Genomic DNA, 26,251 nt, shown 5'->3' on the forward strand with positions numbered 1-26,251 from the left:
AATAGATAGATGAACATAGAGAGTAAATAGAGAGTTAGAAGATATGTTAAGGATGTGTGTTATGCATGTGCTTAAGAAGTGGGAAGAGTACTTGCCCTTGGTAGAGTTTTCCTATAATAATGGATACTAGGAGTAATTGAAAATGAGTCCCTTTTAGGCCTTATATTGTAGAAGATGTAATATCTTGATTGGTTGGGAAAGTCTAGTGGATTGGGTTACACTTGAACCAGACATGCTGAAGGAAATGGAATAAAAAGTGGCTAAGATTAAGTAGAACTTGAAAGCAACATAAGGTAAAAAAAACACTATACTGATAGGAATATAACTAACATGGAGTTCAAAGTAGGGGATCATGTGTATTTTAAGATTAAACCTAGAAGAAGTTCCTTAAAAATGGGAAGTTGTGCCATGTTGGCGCCTCGCTACTATGGAACTTTTACGATCTTAGATAGAGTGGGACGTGTGGCATATATTCTTTCTTTACTTCTGAATATGAAATATTATAATGCATTTCATGTATATTTGCTTAAGAAGTATGTGCACGACTCTAATCATATAATTTATTTTGTTTTGATCCAAGTGGAACTTGACGGAAAATTCCAAATAAAGCCTTAATGCATACTAGATAGGTAGGAGATGTTACTCTGGAAACAAGCCATCATGCAGGTCAAGGTGCAATGGAACCACTTTAGAGCACATGAGGTCACATGGGAACTAGAGAATGCCATGAGAGTGGCATAACTATTTTTGTTTACCACATACAATATTATTAAATACATCATAACATCGAGGATGGTGTTCCTTTAACAAGGTGGAGATTGTAACAACCCCATTTTGAACCCCAAGATTATGTAACTATGTCATTATCATTTGTAATGATTTTTAAATGTTGTTGTGGTGTTACACCAAGTTAAACAAATTAAAAATGATGCATATGTAAATATTCTTTGATAGTTAAAAATGTTAAGCAACTAACTGGGAATGTGAGTACTGATACAAACTATGATACCGTAAGTTGGAGATAGTGAAGAGGTTACAATAAATTGACCATTCCTGCTATTTCCATAAAACTCAAAGATTTATGTCAAAATATGAATTCGAAATTTTATTACCTTTTTCCCCCTCCAACCAATAAATCATTGAATGAAGTAATAGGTAGCCAAAGCAACCACCTACCACATTTATGGGCGCTAAATGGTGGTTGTAGAGTACACTCAAAATTCAATGGGTAGCATGGGAAAGTACCCATCTTGGAATTTGAAGATTGACCTATGAATTGTGTGGGAAAATGGAGAAAAACATGTGGATCATACATCCACGAGTTCATTTAGACCTTACCCAAAGAGATCAGAGGCAAGGGCATTTTCAAGTGGGAAGTTTGTTGAATTATTGTAAGAGTTTATACATAGTTTTGGGTGCCCAAATATGCCCAGAAAAGTTCCAGTCACGGACTATAACATTATTGTTGTGTTTTTTATTGGTTTTTTTTATGGCTATTGGAATCAATAACTAGGGTAGTCTCATACTCATGTGACATTGGGTTGATTTCATCCACTACTGTTATAACCACTAGGTGCACCATGCTTACCCCTAACATGGACACAAGTTAATTGGGGGATAGAACTAAGGACCATATAATATTTTACATAATGCATTTACATTCTTATCTAAGTGAGCTACCCGATGGGGTTAACATTTTTGCTATGTTTTAGGCTCTTTAGAAATGAATTTTACATGCCCATTACTCACTAGAGAGATATGGAACTTAGTTGAGCAGTGGGGGTCATGAATTGATACATGTTGGGCTAGTATGATAAGTAATGGGCAAGGAAATTATCAAAACACTGTAGAGCAGTGAAGGAATTTCTATATTGTTATGCTAGCTAGATAAGAGGCACCTAAAATTTGTTGATACCATAGGCTAAGCAAGCAAAGGAGTTCTTTGATTTTTTTCATCTTTGTGAAGGAGAGTTTCCTTCACCCACCTCATATTTCCAAGCATTAATAGTTTCCCCCCGTGGTATTGTATCCTGGCTAGGGGTTCGCTACTTGTAGAGAACATTGGTGCAACTGAGCCTATGGTTGGTGGAAAAAGGCTCCTTCCCAAATTGGTTGCTAGCTTGAAATTTCATATAAGTGTTGCCTATGATTATTGTTCATTTTCTCTTTCACTTTTGTTGGTAGAAAGGAGAGATGAAAATTTATTCCTTTTCTTATATGAGTTTTTGATGATGGTACATATCTTAAACTATCTTATATCTCTGGTTATGAAATTTTTTGTCAATGCTCAAGAGGATTCTCCTATTAAATATTGTTGTACATATATATTGACGTCCATTTGTGTCTTGTGGATATAAAGTTGCATAATTATTGTTTTAGCTAATTGTCATGTAATATCAAGGTCACTGTAACTATAAACCTCTTAGATAAAACAATTGCATATTGGTATAATCAAGTCATTTGGTCTCAAAATATTTCTATTTTTTGAAGGGTGCCCTACAAGTCTATCCCTTGGAAAAGATTTGGGTCAAGACTTCACCTTTGAGGTTTGATTTGTATTTGGCTTTTGAGAAGCCTTAAGTTATCCTATTTGAACTAGAGTAATGAATTTCACTCATAATGTGTTAACTAAGAATAAAATTGACCCTATACCTTAACTAACTTCGATCACTGGTATAGTCTAAATCATTGAGCTTGTTTGCGGAGTAAGTTTAAATTCCCATAAATTTCAATAAAATCCATATAGGTGTAAGTACATATATAGACTAAAGATATATTAATGCATGACTGAAATACCTAATTATATGGAGGATGGATGGAGCTCTAGAAACCCTTGTGGAAGCTAGTTTTTTTCCCTAGCCAACCATTCTATGCTTAGTTTGTGTGGATGTTTTGCATATCCCTTCTGCAGTTCGTTCAATGGGAAATTCTAGTGATTTTGCGAAAAAGACAATTTCTTTTGTAGGTGGGTGAATGCATGAATATGGGTTACACTCTTGGGCCAAATGTGGTGATGAAATTTCAAAATCTCACTATTTTATCGAGTTGAAGACCCTCAAAATTCATATAAGCATTGTGAATTTTGATTCAGAGTAAAAAGGCAATTTGTGGAGAATTATGTTGTCGTCCTAATGATATTTTTTGCAAAATTTTTTAGTGTCATATGATCTATCAATTTTCCATTACATAAAATGCTTGTCCTTGCAAATTTCCACGCATATTAAGATGTTTGTGTGTGTTTGCGTAGCATAACTTAATCTAAAATATGTAATTTAAAAATAAATAAATAAATATAAATAATATATATAGATATAAACATGATCTACACAGAGAGAACTAAGTTTTTCATATTAAAAATTCATTTTTTATGCAAAATTATATTTTTTATTATTTTTTGAAGTGGGTGAAGTAATATTTCAATTGCATTTTACACACACGTGTTAGTGTAAGATTTTTTTCAATTGTTTAAATAAATTGAAAAAACAAGAGTAACATTTTGAATAGGACTCATAAAAGAAGATAGTGGTATTTTTTGAAATTTTTTTCATTGTGTATAGTTTATGTTATTGATTTTTTATTCAAAACCTTTGAAACTATGCAGAAAAATTTCAAGCATTATGTTTAAAAGAAATTAGATAAAAAATATCATTTGAATTCGAAAGTGTCAAACTCATATGACATTGGGTAGTGTATTCTTTCACGAATCCAACATGATCAACTCCACGACTTAAGGACAAATTCTGCTCTAAATCTGCTAGGGTTCAAAATGGTGTTGCAGAGAAATCTGCAGAAGGGGAGCTAAAAATCTATTTTTTAGGCCCCTAGTGGCTTGATTGAGCGCTCAAAATGCTCGATCGAGTGCTTGAGATAAAATTTAAAATAGTTTGATTGAGGGTTTAAGAAACCCTCGATCGATCCCTTAACATGGTTAAATAGAGGCTCGATCTAGCCTATAGCTCATTCTAGATTTAAGACTCGATTGAGCCACTTTTTAATTCCACGCCTAGGTTGTATTGGTAGGAAATTTAAAAAACATGGCTCGATCAAGCCCATTGCTCGATCGAGCCATTAGCTCAATCAAGCTCCTAAATAACCTCTGGTTACACAGGAGCTCGATCTAGGGTTTGTTTTAACGCTCTATCGAGCTATCTTTAAGCCCACAAACAACTCAATCGAGGGCTCAAAGATTTCTCGCTCAAGCGCTTAAAATGGCTCGATTGAGCTGTTGTTTTTCGCCCAAAATGTGCCCTCACTTGCCAAAAAGTTTAAGCCAACTTCATGCATAGACCCAGGTATAACTACTAGTCAAGCAAGCTCTTCTTCAATTTCGTATAGTTCCATGCTGAAATTTGGTTCTGGTCTTTTGATGGTTCAGAAATTCCTTCCCTCAATGTTCCTATGGATGAGGAAGATTTTAGTTGTGAATTTTTCGTTTCATAGGACGATTTGGTTTGCAGGTTTAATGGGTACTAGTTGTACTTAACTGATTTGCATAAATGGATCTGTGAGTCATTGAAGCCCCTTTTGGTAGATGAACTAAATTTTTACCCTATGGCACGAGGTTTTTGGGGTAGTGTCAGTCTCTTCATGTAGCCATGGATTCCCAGTTTTGATCCGGTAATGACATCAATCTCTATGGCTCTAGTTTGGGGAAGGCTTTCAAAACTTCCCTTGCATTTTTGGAATCTCCATCACTATCCTCTACTGGGAATGCATTGCGAAAGTTTTGTTTCTATTGTCCTAAAATTGCAAAATTTTTCAAAACTACTTATGCCTGAATATGTGTGGAGATGGAATTCAATAAGGGTTTTTCCATAGAGATTAATCTTATGACTTCAAACTATGTTTGGGTCCAAAAGCTTGACTATGAGAATATTTGATTCCAGTGTAGAGCATGCTATGGAACATGACACATAATAAAAAATTGCCCCAAGCATTTACAAAATAACAAAGACAAAAAAAACCCAAAGACCCAAATGGTGGGAAGGAGATTAGGGTGATCACTATACGATATTCAAAGAGGAAGAGATTTAGGATAAGAAAGAACCAAAAGACAAGAAGGAAGCATATACGACCAAAGAAATTGCATCAACGACAACAGAAACCAAGCAGGAAAAAACACGTCAATGATGATCCTCCATACTCAGCGAAAGTGGAAAAGGAAGAAACCCTCATGGAAAATGGATGCCCTCCTAAATCCACAAGGATTCTTACTATAAAAGCATCTCCTTAGGCAGATCAGGAAAATGACAAAGAATCCAAATTTCACTTGTCGAAGAACGATTCACCATAAATAGAAGAAAACATGACCTAGAATCAAGTTGGGAAGAAAGGAAAAGGCATTTCCCCAAGGAAAACAAGAAGTCAGACTAATTCAAAACAAAAGCAGTGAATGATAGAATGTAAATGTATCTAGATATTGAGAGTTTTTTGAAGAATTTTTAGTTGGAAAGGATTTAAATTTTTTGTTTTATGGGGAACTTGTTTGAGGGTTTAGATTGAGCCTCCGTGCTTATTTTCAAACCTCCAAGGAATTTTGGAATATATAAATGTTCTGGCCAAGTAACCATATTTTTTTAATACAAATTCCTACCCATTTCTTTGAAAAAAAAGAAAGAAATATCTACTTATATACCAAGGATTAGTATAATTAAGGAAAACATAGTAAATTTGGTTATTATGAGCGGGTAATGAAATTTAGTTGTATTTAGTCTTCCGATAATGAACATTTGTTTATATGATTATGGATATATACATATTTATGCAAAGAAGAGCTTAATATATCTCAACAAGAATAAATTAATATGAGTTTGCAAGAAGCATATAGTTTTAATGTTTTTATATTTGTATGTAGCGAGCAACACAATATCTGGTTTTATGGTTTTTATATTTGTATGCAGGCAACTACACCATTTCTTGCACCTAAAACTCCCTCATTGCTATTCACTTTATGTATCTTGGCTAGGCTGTATTAATTTGGGTACAAGGTACCATTATGTGTCTTGGGCATGAGGTGCCATTATTTTCTAATTTGGTCCCAAGGTACCATTATATATGTTGAGTATGATGTGCTTCCATTTTGGAAAGAATGGATTGTTGGACAATTTTGAATACATATAATATAAGTGTCTTTGGACATGCATAATGACTTTGTTTATGGTTTATTTTTTGAATAATATTGTATTATATTCAAGATTTTGTTTATTTGATGTTGATGAATTTCCATTATACACCAAAAGTAAATATCTAAGAGGTTGATGCATTGGACATGTTGGAGGAATTTTTTCTTTACCACTTTAATTTTGACACTATTTGAGAACCTAAGATATGAGTTCTAAACCCAAATCCACCCTTTCAATCTAGGAATTAGCATGTCAATTTGTTCATGGAAAACAAATTTTCTAATGGATTATATGCACCACAACAAATTTAATGAAATTTGCAAAGGAAAACACAAAAAATCAACACATGCATATGAATCAAAACACAATATTTATACTTTACCTATAAGTGGTGAACCTTAATTGTTGCATTATGCATTATATATTGATGATTTGGTCATCGCTAGAAATTACATTGATTTAATTTTGGATATGAAAAGATAATTAGCAAATACTTTGAGATTACTAACCTTGGTCACTTGCATTTCTTTTAGGCATCTAAATCTTACATATAGATGATGGTATCTTTTTTTATCAACCTAAATATGTATTGAATCTATTATGGAGGTTCAAAATGGAACACTAAAATTGTGCCACACCTTAGCAGTTGGGGGTGAAGCTAACTAAAGAGTGTAATTCTTTAAAAGTTGATGCTATTATCTACAAGTAGTTTTTCGGTAACCTTACTTATCTAACTTAGAGTTTCTCTAATATTTCCTTCATTATTATTGTGATATTTTACTTCATGCAAAATCCAACTGTTAGAATAATTTAAAAGTCATGTAGAGAATTGTTTAATATATCAAGGGTCCCTATCAACTTGGCATAAAATACTATAGTGATGAAGTGAATGAATTGGTTGTCAATATTGACACACTCTAGGCTAGAGATGGCAATAATAGGAACTCTACATCTAACTATATGTTCCATCTTGGCTCTAAATCCATGGTCCAATCTTGTAAAAAGTAGAATGTGGTTTAACTTTCAACCACAGAGTCAAAGTATCATGCTACATTTAATGTTGGCACAAATGCAATGTGGATTGATAACCTCTTGAGCGAGCTTAGATTTCTTGTAGGGAAACAAATAAAATAAAACTGAACTATAAATATATATTATTTTCTCATTCTAAAATTTTCCTTTAAATTAGTGTGAGGTTCTCAAACACCCATTATCTCAAGTGAGTTGGAGAAAAAACACCATTATGAACATGTGAAGTTAAAAAATAACAAAATATATAACACTATAAGAAATATATAAGAATATAAGACTATAATAATAAATCAAAATAACAATATATTATTATTGAAAATGAGAATATACAAAATATTCTATTTAATACACAAACGCATAAATAAATAATGAAGGGATAAAAAAATAACACATGAACAAAACTTAATTACACATAGATAAAGAAACATAGATAAAGAAACAGAGACAAAAAATTCAAGTTGTTTCCTTAAATTCAAATATAAGATTTATACATAACAATATAAGAAATATACAACAATATAACAAGAAATCAAGATAACAATATATTATTATTTAAAATGAGAATATAAGAAATATTTTATTTAACACATGTACAAATACACATATAAACACAAATAAATAATGAAGTCCAGTAAAGAAATAACATGAACAAAGCTGAACTACACATATATAATGAAATAGATACAAAAACAAATGAAAGTGTTTCCTTAAATTTAAATATAAGAAATATAAAACAATATAACAAGAAATCAAGATAACAATATATTTTATTTAAAATGAGAATATAAGAAATATTTTATTTGACACATACACACAAATAAATAATGAAAGGGTGAAGAAATAATGAACAAAGCTTAATTATACATATAAAATGAAATAGATTCAAAAGCAAGTTTTTGTTTCCTTAAATTCAAGACAATATAATACATAGGCTATACATTTATAGTCCAATAGGGTAACTATCTAGGAAAAAAGAACTAGATTTAATATAATTTACACATGTACATCTATATATAAGGAACTGTTCATTGAACAAAGTGTTCCATTCACATAAAATGTGTTAGTGGCAAATTTACAACTCGATTGCTTTGCATGTAACAAATTGCACGTGTGATTTCCTTGTTGGTTTTTGGATGCACGGTATATGCATGTGATTATCTGGTTATGTGTTGCCATTGCTATGGATATTTTCCTGGATTGATAGTGGTTTTAGCCTTGCCTTGCAATTTATTGGATAACCATGGTGTTGTGGGTTTCCCACTTATTTTTTTATGATTGGTGCTGAGGTTCCCTATGGATGTGGGTTGGAACAAATGATATGGAGCCCTGGAATAACTTGGGTTGAGTTACTAGTTCCTGGGGCCTGCAGGTTGGGACAAATGCTCTCGAGCCTTGTGCGTGGAGTTACTAGTCCCTGGAGTTGCAGGTTGGAACAAACACTTTAAAGCCCTAAATTAGCTGTGGGTTGAGATACTAGTTCCTAGAGCCCTAGAAAACTTGGGCAGAGACCGATCTGGTTGATGTTAGTGATTTCTGGACCGTACAGGTGAGGTCACTGTGGTTGAGGGTTGAGGTGTCTTGGCCTCTAGAATCCCTTGTTGGTTTTGTTTTGGTTCAACCCATATGATCCCACATTCATGCTTGGAATATGGTGCAGAGGTGATTGGATGAAAGAAGTATTTGGTTCAACCCAATCTATGGTCTGATGGTACGTGGAAGTCCCTGACTTGGTTGGCATTTTCATATGTTAATATGAGATATTTTCCTATCGTGATCTATGAGAATTTGTAGTGATTATGTCGCTGATTTTATGGCTTACTTGCCATGGTTTCCATTATGTTTATATGTTGTAATATATATATATATATATATATATATATATATATATATATATGGATCTTGACATGTTTTGATAAGTTATTGGATGGGTGATGAATGCATGGACTAACAAGTGTTGTTGAAACTAGTTAGAGAGGGCTTGGAGCCTTCTTGGTGATTCTCATATGAAATTCATAAGTTTATGATCAGATATGCATTCATGACCTGTAGCTTTCACGTTTACCATATGTTTGACGAAATGCCTATCATGGATTAGGCATGTCTAGGTCAACTTCTTGCTTGAGTTTTGATTGGTTTGCCTTGTCATCATCTTTTTTATGTTTATGGAGAGTTAAAGGTAGTTTTGGGAAGTGGTCTGAAGGATATCGTGAAAAAGTGACTCAGATCTCAAAACCGTTGGCACAGAACTAGAGTTTTTAGATCATAACTGCATGGAAGCAGGCCTATGCGTGCAGTTGGGACATCATAACTGCACTGATGTTGTGTTGTGTGTGTGTTTGGGGAGTTTCCCTTGTGAAAATAACTCCAGCCTAGGGATTAATCACTTGGGGTGGTTTGCAGGCCCTTGAGTGGTCTATAGTCCTTGAGGGATGTATGTAAGTTGTCAGTGTGTTAGACCCTCTCCCATAACTAGAAATTGGAGGTTGGGTCATATCATAATGACACTCGTCTCATATTTACCCTGGAGAGCTTGTGAATTTGGGTAAATGTGGGAGGGGTGGTTACAAATTGGTATCAGAGCTTCTAAGTTTAAACACTTGGACTAGATGGGATAAAATGCATATGGTTATGCATGCATTTTAGTTGTTTATGTGTTCATCATGCATGCATGTTACTTGTCAATGTGTTTGTTGTGCATGCATTGTGATTGTTATGGTTATCATGCATAATAGGTCAGGTATGCATCATGGTGGTCATTATTGTATTTTGTGTCATCATGATGATGTTGGTGTCATTATGTGTATATTGTGATAATCTAGATTGATTGTGTAGACAAGATATCATCCCCTGAACTTCATAGAGGTATGATTTTAATTATGTCTATATTTGATTTATCTAACATGACATGTTTGCGGGAGATAGAAGATAAGAGGTGAAAAGCAACATGGTATAGTTCACGTGACTCTCCCTATAGATCAGTTGAGCAGAAAGGAGATGAGTATTCTCTTGATATAAAAGATGCATTGAGAAGTTTGAAGGCAGAGATCAAAAGTTGCAAGGAAAACAATAACAGGTTGATTAAGTCATAGGAAATACTTTCCAAAGCTTCAGAAAATCTCCTTCAGAGTCTTTCATATTTGTAGACGTAGGGACAACTAAGGATCAGTCATGAAAAAGAGGAAATGACTAATGGGGCATATGGTAGTAGGTCCTGATCAGGATACAGGTTGGACATGGATGATATCGTCAGAGGTAGCAGCTGGTTGGATACACCTGACAGGAGAGGTAGTGCTCATGGATTCTATTCTAGTTCTGGTTTTGAGAGACATCATCGCCATTACCGCCAACATCCTTATAAGAGGGGTGAGAAATAATACTTTCCAGAGGAGTTCAAGAAATCCAAGCCTCCTAGTTTTGATGGGGATATGAAGAAACCAAAAGATTCAGAATGATTATTCAGAGAATATGAAAGCCAGGATAGAGATATTGAGTCTCAAGGGAAGAGCATATATCTGTTGGGAAGATGTGAAACATCTTAGAGGCATAAAGGTAGAAGAGTTGAGCTGGTATGAGTTTAAAATACTCTTTAGGAATAAATACATGTACGAGAGATATTATGATGGAAAGGCCAAGGAATTATGTGAGTTGAAAATGGGTTCCATGAAAGATGAAGAGTACACGACTAAGTTTATGGAGTTGTTGAGGTATGTGCCATATATTAAGGACGATAAGACAAAGGTCCAAATGTTCATCAACGGATTTCCTTTAGCATTTAAAGACCATATTGCATATGATGAGCCTCGGTCATTGGAGGAAGTTATTGGGAAGTTGAAGCATTGTTATGAGTAGTTTAAATGCTAGTCTAAGCCTAATCAGGATTGGAAAGGTAATGATAAGACCAAAGGAAAGTGGGTTAAGAAGCAAGGAATACCTTAGGAAGCAGGTGATAAGGAGAATGTGTAACCTTATAAGAAGTTCAATGTAGTTGACATAGGACATGGATTTAAGCCTAATGAGCAGAATAAGGGTGATGGAAGGAAGCCTTTGTAGTGTTGGACTTGTGGTGGAGAGCATTGAAAAAGAGATTTTCCATCACATCAGGCGACAAGCCTTAGATTTACAGTGCCCAGGAGGCACAAAAGTTGAGATGTTGGGTGGAGTATTCCTGGGGTTTATGCATCAGTGGATAATAGGCAGGCTTATCATCAGGAATCCATTATTGATATGGAAGGTAAGCTTTGTGATCAAGTTTCTTCTATTTTGATTGATCCTGGATCTAACTATAGTTATATCAGTGTTAACCTAGTGGACAAGTGTTGCATGAATAAAGAAGTGCATGAAAAATCTTGGTTGGTGCAGTTGGCTACAGGGGCCAGGACAAGAGTTCATCATTTGGTGAGATCTTGTGCATTCGAGCTGAGTGGTATGCCTCCATCAACATATCTAAATGTTTTCCTTTGGGATCATATAGTATGCTTTTGGGCATGGATTGGTTGTTCATTCATAGGACCAAGGTAGACTGCTATGACAAGTTTATTGAGTGCCTAGATGATGACGGGGAAGGAGAATCTTGTAGTGAAAGAAGAAGCATACATCAGTGAGAATGGTTAGAGCTATGCAAGCAAAGCACAATTTTCGGAAAGGATATGTATTGTTTGTAGTTCATATTTCTAGTGACAAAGGAAAGGATGTTGAGGATGAGGAAGTCTTGAAGAAGTATATTGTTTTGTAGCGGTTCCAGGATGTGTTTCCTGCAGAGATTTCAGAGTTTCCTCCCCATAGAGAGGTGGAATTTTATATTGAATTGATGCTAAGGGAAACACCAACATCTAAGGCACCATACACGATGAGTACTCCAGAGTTGGTGGAATTGAAGTTGTAGCTTAAGGAAATACTTGATAAAGGATATATAAGGCCAAGTGTATTGCTTTGGGGTGAACCGGTATTGTTTGTAAAGAAGAAGAATGGTACTCTCAGATTGTGCATTGATTATAAGCAGTTGAACAAAGTGACTATCAAGAACAAGTACCCTTTGGTGAAGATTGATGACTTGTTTGATTAGCTAAAGGGAGTAAGAATATTTTCAAAGATTGATTTTAGATTAGGAAATCATTAGGTGCGCATCAAAGAAGAAAATATTTACAAGACTGCATTCCATACCAGGTATGGGCATTATGACTTTGTGGTGGTTCCTTTTGGTATTACTAATGCTCCATCCACTTTCATGTGTTTGATGAATAGTTTGTCACGTCCTTATCTGGACAAGTTTGTGATAATGTTTATTGATGATATATTGATATATTCTAAGAAAGAGGAAGAGCATGTAGAGCACGTAGAAGTAGTGTTGAGATTGTTGAGAGAACATCAGTTGTATGCCAAGCTCAACAAGTGTAGCTTCTTTCTGTATCATATTCATTACTTGGGACATGTTATTTCCAAGGAAGGGATAACAATGGACCCAAAAAAGATTAAATCTATCATGGAGTGGCCAACTCCTAGGAATGTGGATGAGGTCAGACCAGTTATTAGATTAATATGTTATTATAGGCAGTTCATCAAGAACTTCTCACGCATTGGTTATCCTATTACATCTTTTCAGAGAAAGGGAAATAATATTGAATGGACTAAGGAGTGTGCAACTAGCTTTGAGTAATTGAAGCATTTACTTACAAATTCTCCGATATTGAAGATTGTGGATCCTGATAAATAGTTCGTGGTATGTACAGATGCTTGCAAGGAAGGACTCGGTGGAGTCCTGATGCAGGAATGGCAAGTGGTATGCTATGAGTCTAGGAAGTTGAATGAGCATGAATGGAACTATGTGACTCATGAGCTTGAGTTGGTAGCTATGATTGGTGCATTGACGACGTGGAGACATTATCTTCTTGGCAGTAGGTTCATCTTGATGAGTGATCACAGTGGGTTGAGGTACTTGTTTGACCAACCCAATTTGAATGCCAAACAAGCTAGATGGTTGGCTACCCTCAGTGAGTTTGAATTTGAGATCAGATACATCAAGGGTAAGGAGAACAGGGTTGCAGATGCTCTCATTAGGAGAGTGCAAGTGAATCATAATTTAGCTATGATATCTTATGGGACATATTTGCAGTAGAAAATATTACAAGAATGGCAACATGATGACAGTACCAGCAGCTGAAGCAGAGGTTGCAACAATAGGGTGAAGGTGATAGGGATGAGGAGTATCACCTCACGGAAAATGGCTTGGTCAGATTAAGGAAAATAATTTATGTTTCATATAACAGTGCGATGAAGAAGCTTATCTTGAGGGAGTTACTTTTCAAATCATATTCAAGTCACCCAGGATATTAGAAGACTTTGACATTTGTTAAGAGTTTCTATCATTGGCCAAACTTAAAAGCTGAGAATAAGCATATGAAAGCTTAGTGTAAGCATCCAACGAGTTTGTTGTAGCCTATTTCGATTCTAGAATGGAAATGGGAGGTCATTTCCATGGACTTCATTATAGGTTTTCCAAGGACATCGAAGCAACATGATTCCATCACGGTTGTGGCTGACAGGTTGAGTAAGGTAGCACACTTCATTGCAGTGAAGTCTACAAATTCAGCTAATGAGTTAGCTCAAATCTTCATTAGGGAGATAGTGAGATTGCATGGTGTTCCCAAGAAGATTGTATCAGATAGAGATGGCAAGTTCACTTCCAAGTTTTGGAAGGAGTTGTTTGTAGGCTTGGGGATAGAGTTAGCTTTCAGTACAACTTATCATATGTAGACAAATGGGCATACAAAGAGGGTTAACAGGATTCTTGAGGGTATGTTGAGGATGTATGTCATGCATCAGCAGAGAAAGTAGGAGGGGTATATTCCACTGGTATAGTTTTCTTATAATAATGGGCATTAAGAATCCTTGAATATGAGTCCATTTGAGGCACTTTACAGGTGGATTTGTAATACTCCTATCAACTAGAGTGATTGTTGGCCCTCGTTTTTTATCCAACTTTGCTTAATTAAATACACTTAATTTCCATGTTATTCATCCATTTACCATACATATACACCCTATTTTGACCAATTTATGCATATCCAGGTATATAAATTAAGTTTTTCAATTTTTAGATGTTTTTATAAAAATTGGATTTTAAGTGCATTTTTGGACAGGACTAAAAATTCTCGTAATGGCTTCATTGATGTCATACTTGTAGGACACCTGGGCACGAAATGAGCACATTTCTAGAAAGCTTGGGAACTAAGAATGGACGTGTACCTATTGGTTCGGTCAAACTGAGCTTAAACATGCCCGGTCAAAGCTGGTCAAACAGGACTAGTCATTCAGGAAATCCCTAGGAAATAGGCCAAATTTAGGATTTTATGGGATTTTCCAGATTTTGAGTGATTGGATGGATGAGCTTGACCTGGATAGATAGGATAAGGATAGACATAGCTGTTAGAGACATTTTAGTTAAGTTTGTTTCATATTTCTCTATTTAAGCCAAGAACATTGAAGGCATGAACATGGAGAATTTGTATAATTTCATATTGAGACTTCTGAATATTGTGAGTTAATTTGAGGAACTAGTTCTATCTTATTTTTGTTGTTCAATGCTATGGATGATTGACTGAGTTTGCAGTAGCTGATAATTTCTTCAAGTGTGCAAGGCAAGGGTGGAGGGCCCCCACACCAAGCTAAGTACACTTCATGGTTAATTTAGCTTAATTTTCATAAACTAGTTTTGCTTCAGATTTGTTCAGTTAATTAGATGAATGAGGATTTATTATGTTTGCTGATGAATCTTGGTTTACTTCTAATCTGCATATGAAGGGACAAACTAGTGTTTAAGTTAAACTCTCCTTCTATCTGATATAAGAACAAAAACTAAAATTCATTTCCTTTTTATTTTCTGAATTCCTAGTCTTAAATACAATGGTAACAATGATGAATGAAATTGTGAAGAAGGACAACATGGACCTCCTCAGTTAGGAGCCTCTTCTATTACTCTTTATGCATCATAAATTGTTGTTAATCAGGTGTTTAGTTTCTCTTCATGAAGTAGTACTATAGGGAAGGACAAACAGGATCTCCTAAGTTAGGAGCCTCTTCCCATAGATGTTACATATTGAATCAGAAACTACTTAGTTAGATTTTTATATTTGTAATTTTTCTATTTCATCTTCTAACCTTGACTACATATAAAATCCATATATTTTGGACATGCTTCCAAGTTTACAAACTCGGATTGATAATTAAATACTTGTGTTAGTTTACATAGTAAATTGACCCAAAAATGATCTAGTGAATAGGGTGTTGATTGGACCATACATGTTGGCTGAGATGGAGCATGAGATGCATGTTATTAAAAGGAACTTAAAGGAAGCACATGGCGGGTAGAAGAGTTATGCAAATCAACATAGAGTATTCAAGTAGTTCCAGGTTGGGGAGCATGTGTATTTGTGCATCAAGCCCAAGAGGAGATGCTTGAGGATTGTATCATGTACCAAGCTGACACCTTGATATTGTGGGCCTTTTGAGATCCTTAAGAGGATTGGACCAGTGGCTTACAAACTTGCACTGCCGCCAATGGTGAAAGTACATGATCCATGTCTCATTGCTTAAGAGATATGTCTAGGATGATGATCATGTGATTGATTGGCTTGTATTGCAGGTGGAACCAGAGGGAGAGTTACAACTAGAACCTTAGTGCATTTTGCAGTGGAAACGACTCATGCTCTGGAATTGAGAAAGTTAAAGTGTAGTGGAAGCACTTTGGGCCCTGTGAAGCTACGTGGGAGATGGATGATCAGATGAAGGCTTTGTATCCTTCTTTATTTATTGGTTGAGCAGATGTGTTTGGTTTATGTCATTTGGTTTATACTTATATATTCATATGTGTATTGTAAATATTGCAATGAGCTGTGTTATAAAGCTCCAATAAGCAGTATGTTGTAAATACTGCATTGATTTGTGTTATAAATCTCCTATAAGTAGTATGGTGTTCATGGTTTTAGCAGTTTGGTATGATGTAAATGTTGCACCAAGATATTTTATAAAACTCCATGGGTATCATGTTTTTCTAGTTATAAGCATCATTGAACACCAAGGATGGTGTTCCCCCAAGGGGGAGGGGTTTGTAATAGCCCCTAGTTGATTTTCCATGTAAATAAAATAAGACCAAGGTCACGGGACATGTATTCCAAGCTTAATGTTGGGTAAGCACTTTAGTGGGCATCACTTTTGGTTAATAATGGCTATGGAAATTGGCAAAGGCATTGGAAACGGAAATAATTGGTATTTAATTTTGAAAATAAAGGAAAACAAGAGAAAATGAAGGTGAAGAGACACAAATTTGCATGCAAGGGAATTTAGAGGAAAAATGAAGGAAAATGAAGAAAAATGAGACATCAATAATAAAAGGGCATTAGATAATTGGTTCACAACTTTTTGCACAACTTTTGTTCAGTTTAGCTTTTTGTAAAATTTTGAGTTGAGTTATCCTTTCATTCTCTCTCTCATACACGCTTTCACACTTAGATAATTCTTGGAGCACTCCAATGCTCACTTGGATTGGAGAAAGAAAGTAAAGGAAAGTAAGGGAGCACAAGGAGACAGTTGGATCAACAACCAGAGATGGATTTATTTACATGTAACAATTTGCATGCGTGATTTCTTTGCTGGTTTTTGGATGCATGGTATATGCATGTGATTCTTTGGTTATGTGATGTCATTGGCATGGAGATTTGCCTGAACTGACAGTGTTTTCAGCCTTTCCTTTCCATTTCCTATATAACCATAGGGTTGTGAGTTTCCCACTTGTTTTTTTGATTGGTGCTTAGGTTCCCTATGGTTGTGGGTTGGAAAAAACACTCTGGAGCCCTGGAACAACTTGGGTTGAGTTACTAGTTCCTGGAGCCTGTAGGTTGGGACAAACACTCTGGATCCTTATGGGTTGAGTTACTAGCCCCTTGAGCCTTATGGGTTGAATTACTAGTCCCTGGAGCTGTAGGTTGGAACAAATGCTCTGGAGCCCTGACTTAGTCGTGGGTTGAGCTACTAGTTCACGGAGCCCTGGATAAATTGTGTAGATACCAATTTGGTTGATGTTAGTGATTTCTGGACCATATAGGGGAGATCATTGTGGTCGAATATTGAGGTTGTTTAGCCTCTGTAAGCCCTGGTTGGTTTTGTTTTGGTTCAACCCATATGATTCCACATTCATGCTTGGAATATGGCATGAGGGTGATTGGCTAAAAGAAAGATTTGGTTCAACCTAATCTATGGTCGAGTGGTATATGGAAGTCCTTGAATTGGTTGACATTTTTATATGTTAATATGAGATGTTTTCCTATCATGGTCTATGAGCATTTGTAGTGATTATGTTGGTGATTTTATGGCTGATTTTCCATGGTTTCCATTCTATTTATATGTTGGTTATATGATGTAATTTATCTATGACTCTTGACATGTTTTGATAACTTATTGGACGGGTGATGAATGCATGGACTAATAAGTGTTGTTGCGGCTAGTTAGAGAGGGCTTGGAGCCTTCTTAGTGATTCTCAAATGAAATTTAGAGTTTTATGATCATATATGCATTCATGACTTGTAGATTTCACATTTACCATATGTTTGATGAAATTTCTATCATGTATTAGGCATGTCTAGGTCAAGTTCTTGCTTGAGTTTTCATTGGTTGGCCTTGTCATCATCTTGTTTATGTTTTCAAAAAGTTACAAGAAGTTCTAGGTAGTGGTATGGAGGCTAGCCTAAAAAAGTGGCTCATATCTCAGAACCGCTGACACATAACTAGAGTTTTTAGGTCATAACCACATGGAATCAATCCTATGCGTGTGGTTGGGACCTCATAATTGCATTGACGCTGTGTTGTGCATACGGTTGGGGAGTTTCCCTTGTGAAAAGAACTCCAGCTCAGGGATTGATCACCTAGGGTGGTTTGCAAGCCCCTGAGTGGTCTGTAGTCCTTGAGGGACGTTTTTAAGTTGTTAGTGTATCAACCCCACTTCCATAACTAGAACTTCGAGGTCGGATCATATCATAGTGACACTCGTCTCATATTTATCCGGGAGAGCTTGTGAATTTGGGTAAATGTGGGATGGGTAGTTACAAGTCTTTACATTTCTTTACTTCTTCAAATAAATGTCCATTAACACCAGTTAACCAACTGGATATGTATAATTTGAAGCATCATTAAACTCTTGTATCAATGTGCTTTATGACCTAGTGCATCAAATCAAATAATAATGCACTTTTTCTGGATTATTTTCTAGTGCAATGTCAACAAATACATCACCTTTTGTAACCATAAGAGAAAGACTATCATGATCCTTGTCAATCACAACCATTTCGTTGTTCATCTCCTCATAAGTCAACCTTAGAAATGGTGGCAATTGTATCAGTCCTTTGTGTCTCCATGGTTTGACATGTTTGTCACTATGGTTTACACACTCATTGGTGGACTCTATATCATCAATACATGTAGGACAAAAGCAAGAGTACTTTCTTTTCTGAATTGAGAATATATTTTTCATATTCTCACTTCTAATGGAATTCAAACCTCTTGTTCTATGGATTTGTTGACAATTATATGGCAACAATATATCAACATCACCCATCAGAATATTCTAAAAGTACCAACTTGACAAAAAAACTCATGTAAATCAATTTTCGTAAAATAAATATATCTTTTTACAGAAAAACACACCCACACACATGTACACACACGTGCACATGTACACATATTTCTATATATACATACATCTATACACTTACCTATGCAAATGAGCCATCCTTATATTTGATACATGGCTTAATTTTTTTGTTGCAACAATTAAAACCATTTGAATCTACAAGTTAGGAAGCCTCTTGATTAAATTGATGCCTCCTATGTTCACATTTTACACATGCCCCATTACCATCGTGCTCTCATTTTCTATTCCCCATCTTAAATAAATTCCATGTATGACGAATGCTAGTTCTATTATGAAGGCGAGACAACCATAAGAATGATCATGATTATTTAAATTGACCAACACAACCATCTGACCATACCCAATGTTCTTTAAAAGTGATTTTTCGTCTCAATAATTCCTTATAAATAATATCAAAACAATGTTGAACAAAACATGTATCATGTGTATGATCATCACTGATGTAGAAATGGTACTCTTTAATTAGTTCACGATTATTTTTATTACTATCAAAACCATTGACACCAAGGCTTACATGCCTATCCAAAATATGCATGAGTATAGAGACTTGACCTGAATGATAATATTCACTCTGTATTTCCTTTTGTGGAGAAAACATGTAATTCTCAGCAAAATCAATCATCGATAATATTGTTCCCTTTGGGAACACCTCACGTGATTGTTTGAATTGTAAGTCTTGCCATTTTTCTATATGAGAGTGCTTATTTCTGCCTGAATTTCTCCATAAACGATGTCATGGAAATTTCATCTTCATGTAAATTAATCTTTCTTGATGTTGTCATTGAATCTATAGCGACAATGTACATAACATATTGATATCTTTTCGACTTCACAGTGAGATTTGACAATTGTGAATCATCGGGATCCATGGGATACTTAGCATCAAAGAGTGCCAATTGAGAACATTCTTTGAATTTTCTTCCATCAACACATTCTTTATTGTAAAATAATTGGTCATTTTCTCATATAAATAATGCATTAGATAAAAATTCACAAACACTTGAAGGAGGGGGATTACTGGACCAATATTATATGCCAAAATTTCGAAATGTCTCATAATATAATTAGAACTCTACATGGTATCGAGAATGACATGTGTCATCAACAATGATAGACCTAATATACCATGGCTTAGGCTTCATAAATGTACTAAGGGAAATCTTCACATCAACGTTACTCTCCATAAAATTTTGGACTAACTCCACTTGACTGACCTATGTTATATGTTTGGCATGGGTTTCATACACCCCTCTAGACATACGATGTTGCACAATGTCCTTTTGATTTAGTGACACACGGGAATTCAAATTTCAAAACTCTTTCACCCAGACTCTCACATTAACTAGAAGTCTATCTTGATATGTTTGCCTACATATATTAGCCCAAGATGCAAGCTCATCATTCTCATCTACTTGAATCCTAATTTTTTTATGTCTTCATAAACCTTTTCTTGATGTTTTGTACATTCTTGTTGTCATTGACATCAACCGATTTGATGAAGTTCCTTTCTAACAATACCTGTTAACAATGCTTTACGAGCACTTATGCCATATCGAGATCAATTTTTTGCAATTGTGCTAATGGTCAAAGTCATATTTTTTGATACCAACTCATTTACCTGCACCTGTTTGGAATCTCTAATGCCCAATAATTGAATTGCATTTATTAGAGCTTTGTGTTTTAAAAGTTTATTGTGCCGAGAGGTACTCTCCAACCTATTAAGGTAGAGATGTTGTAATGTAATGATTAACATTTTTTACTAAGTCAAATTACATAAAAAAAATTCAAATAACAATATTAAAGTAATGTAAACATTTTAACTTGGTCAAAATAAATAAAAAAGGTAAAAATAAAAATAACCCTATAAAAAAAAATGGCCCATGGTATTGACCCATGGTATTCATGTGGAATATAGCCTATATAAAGGGGGGAATTAAACCAACCTAGATCGATCTTAACTCCTGATCTACCAAGCGTCGAGAGTAATCAAATCTCTTTTGGATATTAAGAGATTTGATCCCTCTCGGTGCTTGCTAGATTGAGAGTTAAGATGGATCTAGTGTAACATTTGAGCTTGTGCTATGACAAATTTACCTTCAAAAAACTTTTTGATCACCACATTTACTTTGTTTCAAGCTTTCCATTAATTCATTGATGGCCTCATTTCTTCCATTTTAGTTGGATCCATATCATTTAGAAAATTATCATAAAAAACAATGTTCTTGTAACTTCTAATCAATTTCCGTGTTTTCTAGATGTCGTTGGATCTTGCTGCGGGTTAGATGTTTTTTTCCCATAATTGAGGGTTAGATGTTGTCCCTGCATAAAAAAAGTATAAATTTGTAATTTGTACTTGACATGGAAATTAAACATTATTAATATCTTATAATGGTGAATTTGAAATAATTTAGTCTAAAGATTACAAAATGCAAAATTTAAAACATTAATTGACTCATTAGTACTATCAATATTCTCATTGACAAGTTCCTCGACATCTCTCATTTCCTCATCATTTCCATGTAAATCCACATCTCTTTCAAGCTCTCTATTTTGTACCTCCACATCTCCTTCAGGCTCTCTATTTTGTACCCCCACATCTTCTTCAAACTCTTTATTTGGTACCTCCACATCTCCTTCAAGCTCTCTATTTGGTACCTCCACATTTCTTTCAACCTCTCTATTTTCCCTTAGTGCTCTCCTCTTTGCTTGTAGTTTCTCATTTTTTTTTTTCCTTTAAATCAGTTCTAATGTGATCGTACTTTCGTTTACAATTCCTTTGGTTTCCCATGTTCAAAAATTAGAAATCTAAAATATAATTCAAAAACAATACAAGTGAGTTCAAACTTTTAATACTATAAATGATTCAATACAAATTCAAATATCTCAAAGCAAAATCATAATATATGATACAATCAAATTCTACAAATTGCAAAATCTATTTTTCTCATATCCCTCATAAACGAATGGTGATTATAATTTAATTTAAAAGAAATTTCAATATATCTTTTTTCTTTCAAAAATAACATTCAAAATATCTTTTTTCCATAGCAAAAAATAAAAATATTCATTTTTCATAGAAAAACAATAAAATAAGGCCCCTTCTCCTTATTGAAATTGTAACTAGTGTCAATCTTCATAATGTAATGCAATTTTATCATTGATGTATTTATTATATTATTTTGGTCAAAGTATGTTCTTCATGCTCAAAAAGTCAAAAATAATTTGAGTCATGTTCCATTTGGACATTTGTAAGAGAATGTAATTTAAATTTTTATTTGAGACATAATTCCACCAAATGAACAAGTCGACCATCCTTGGAACAAGTCATCTGAGTCCTCGAAGAGCCACCTATTCCACCTCTTGGACAACTATATATAGAAGATAATTTGATTTATCTAGCACATACACCCAATCACACAATAAGAAGCATATATGAATATAGAAAAGGATAAGAGAAGGATGAGTCAAAGAAGAGAGAAAGGGAAGTTGAAGACAAGAAGAATATCCTTTTTGTTGACATAATTTTTGATGTTGATAACTTGCACCTGTGAGGACAAAAGTCTGTAAACAAGCCGAAATTTTCTGTGCTACTATAGGCCCAAAATTTCAGGACCTAAATTTCAGGAAGTTGACCATTGGACTAGGTTTGACTTACGTTGACTTTAACTCTTTGAGGTGACTTGGAGGAGGGTTGGACTTGGAATATTTGTGGCAGATTCATCTTTGTCTTGGTCTTATATATCTCATTTTGATTTGATTATATAAGAGAAGGATTGTTGGGTTTCCCCTTGTGGGTTTTTCCCTAGCTAACAACCTAATTTTTGGTGGCTCTTGTCTCTTTATTTTCCTGGAAGATTGAACATTTGTATAGTTGCTTGATGAAGAAAACATAACAAGTAATAGGAAGAAATTTAACATTCACAAGTAATTATCAAGAAAGACGAATCAAGCCTAATCTACACTACACTTGGTTTCTCAACATGGTATCAGAGTTATGGTAAAGGCAAGAAGTTGTAATCACGACCAAGTCTGGTGTGCAAAGAATACCTAAGAAACTAAGATCAATGCATCCATTACATGAAGGTTGTTAAAGATCAAATCCTAAGTATCTCCTCATCTCTGAGGACTGAAGAAATTTAAATAACCCAAGTAAATGACACTGATTTATTAATCTCTAAAAGAATGAAGGCTGATGTAACCACCCCTCGCAACATTTACCTGCTTTTACAAGATCCTATGATAAATGTGAGGCTGAGTGCTACTATGACATGACTCAAACTCCAAGTTCTAGTTAAGGAAGTGGTGCCTACAAAATGAACACTTAATAACATCCTATAGGGACTAAAAATCACTCAAGAGCTGAACAACCACCCCAGGTGATCAATCGTTGAGTTGGAACCCATTTTCATTGGCCTAACACCCCAACCACACACACAACAAGGAAGGAGTGTGGTTATGAGGCCCAACCACATGCATAATCCCGCTTCCATGTGATTATAACCTAAATCCTTCAGTTTTGTGCCAACGGTTTTGAGATCTGAGCCATTTTTTCATGCTATCCTTCATATGACTACCAACAACTGCCTATAACTTTCCAGAATCATAATTAAAATGACGACAATGTCAAAGATTCAAACTTGAAGCCAAAACTTGACCTAGATCGCCTAAAACATGATAGACATTTCGTCAAACATATGGTAGACATATACGTTACAGGTAATTAATGCATATCTGATCTTAAATCTCTGAACTTCATTTGAGAATCACCAAGAAGGCCTAATGCTCTCTCAAGTAGCTGTAACAACACTTGTTATTCAAATACTCATCAAAACATGAACAAGAGCCATAACTAGAGCACATCATAGAACCATGCTTATAACCAACATATAACCAAAATATTAACCATGACAAATGAACCATCAAATCAACACAATAACAAGTACAAGTGCTCATAGATCATAATAAAAAAATATCTCTTATTGACATATGCAAAAGCCAACCAAGTCATGGGATTCCACATACCACTCAACCATAGATTGGGCTAAACCAAATATTTCTTTCAGCCAATCACCCTCGTGCCATATTCCAAGCATGAATGTGGGATCTCATGGGATAAACCAAGATATAACAACCAGGGAATATAGAGGTTAAACCACCTCCACCCTCAAGCTACTGTGATCTCACCTAAACTAGCCCCAAGATCACAAAACCAAACCAAGCTTGGATTCCCTATAATTTATTCACCACACCTTGAGGAATTTTACTGTCTCCACCCACTCATTGAGGGCTTCTCGGATAAAACCATCTCCACCCCCAACCCTTGGGAATTTTCTTGAGACCACCTCACTTCGTTCCAAAACCTTCATACCATCCAAAAATCAACTGAGAATGAATCCCATCACACCATGGCTATCCAGTAAATGTCTAACACCCTCTTCCCACATTTACCCATGCAACTGGCCAGCAAAGGTAAACATGCGACGAGAGGCCACTACGATATGATTCAACCTCCTAATTCACATTAAGGGAGTGGAACCAATGGAAACACGCCATACAAACATCCAACACCATCAACATAACCCTCAAAAGACAATTCAACCACTCAGACAGCCTGTCCCTGGGTCCCACTGTTGTTTTAGGTCTCTTGGGCCATAATCACTCTCATGCTATGGGAAAGGGAGTGACCAACAACCTAAAGTCGCTCTCACAGGCCTACCTGCCAGCAACTGTGGACCAAAATTGTCAGTGTTGTGCCAGCGACCCCAGGATTTAAGCCACTTTCTCAGGCTCAGAGCCCAGGACACTGCCCAGAACTGATCCATCTCTTCAAATTAGTAAAGTAACATGGAAATGAAAGTACTAAAGCAAATACTTGTTCAAGACCTTGACTGGATCCCTACTAGCCATGACAGATGTTTCGTCAAACACACCATCGACATGTAATCTTCAGGTGTAAATAACAGAGTTAAGTGTAGGGATCTCATACTTATCTGAGAATCTCTATGAACCATTTTTCCCTCATGCCATTTGCTGCATTATCATCTATTAGGTCATAGACACATTATCCATTCACATACAAGTAAAAACATGCTGAGATCCATACATAACTGTTGTCATAAAATGTGCATATAACCAACATAATAGGAACATAAATACAATAAACATATCAACCATCAAATCCATAAATACATCAGTACCTTTACACATGAAAATCAAGGGAATGGATTTCTCATTAATGAATGCAATGAACCAACTGGAGATGGGACTACCACGTTCCACCCGACCGTAGAATGGCTAAGCCAAATCTCTCTTCAACCATTCACCCCCGTGCCATATTCCAAGCATGAATGTGGGATCTCATAGAACACATCAATCAAAACTCATCCAGGGCTTCCAGAGGCCATCCACCTCAACCCATCAAACAGTGATTCCAACTCATAGTCGGACATCACCAAACCATATTCAGATTGGTCTCCATACAAACCTTCCAGGGCTTCCAGAGCGTTTGTTCCAACCAAGGCATCCAGGACTAGTAACTCAACCCACAGCTGTCATTGAGCTTCCAGAGCGTTTTTCCAACCAAGGCTTCTAGGACTAGTAACTCAACCCACCAAGGGATTTCAGAGCATTTGTCTAAACCAGGATTCCAGGACTATTAACTCAACCCAAGCTGTTATAGGGCTTCCAAATCGTTTTTCCAACCAGGGCTTCCAAGAACTAATAAGTAAACCTAAGCTAAGGAATCATGAGAACCAACCAAAAACAAATCATGAAAGTAAACCCACAATCAGCATGACTATCTAGGAAATGGCAAGGCTAGGAAACCCACTGTCGATTCAGGAAACCTCTTTGCCAATGACAAATCACAACCAAGAAACCACATGCATATTCCATGCATGCCAAAACTAGTGAAGAAATCATACATGTGACTCGGTACCTGCAAGAAAATCTGACGTAGTTGTTGATGCCGATGCCTTCTTTCACTTTCTTTCTCTTCCTTTGCCTTCTTGCACCAAAAATCCAAGTATGCCACACCCTCCAAGAGTGCTCCAAGAAAACTCTAAGTGTCCAAGAGTATGAGAGAGAGAATAATGAGAGAGAGCTCTAACACTGAACTGACAAAAGGTTACCAACTGATCCTCAGAAGCCTTTTTATGGATGAGGCCCCTATTTTCTTTGTTTTCCATTATTTTCCTTCATTTTCCTCCTCACATGCAACCTATGACCTTTCACCTACATTTTATCCTAATTCCATTATTTTCATAAATAAATGTGCCAAAAATGCCATTTTTCCTTTCCAGAGCCTTAATCATTGCCTTTGCCAATTTCGTTAGCCATAAACAACCAAATGAAAACCCCCTAGGATGTATTTCCCAACATTCAGCTTGGAATAAGTGTC

Source organism: Pinus tabuliformis, chromosome J, assembly GCF_031772625.1.
Source record: "Pinus tabuliformis cultivar Carrire ecotype Pingquan chromosome J, CPIR1, whole genome shotgun sequence".
In the NCBI taxonomy this organism is placed as follows: domain Eukaryota; kingdom Viridiplantae; phylum Streptophyta; class Pinopsida; order Pinales; family Pinaceae; genus Pinus; species Pinus tabuliformis.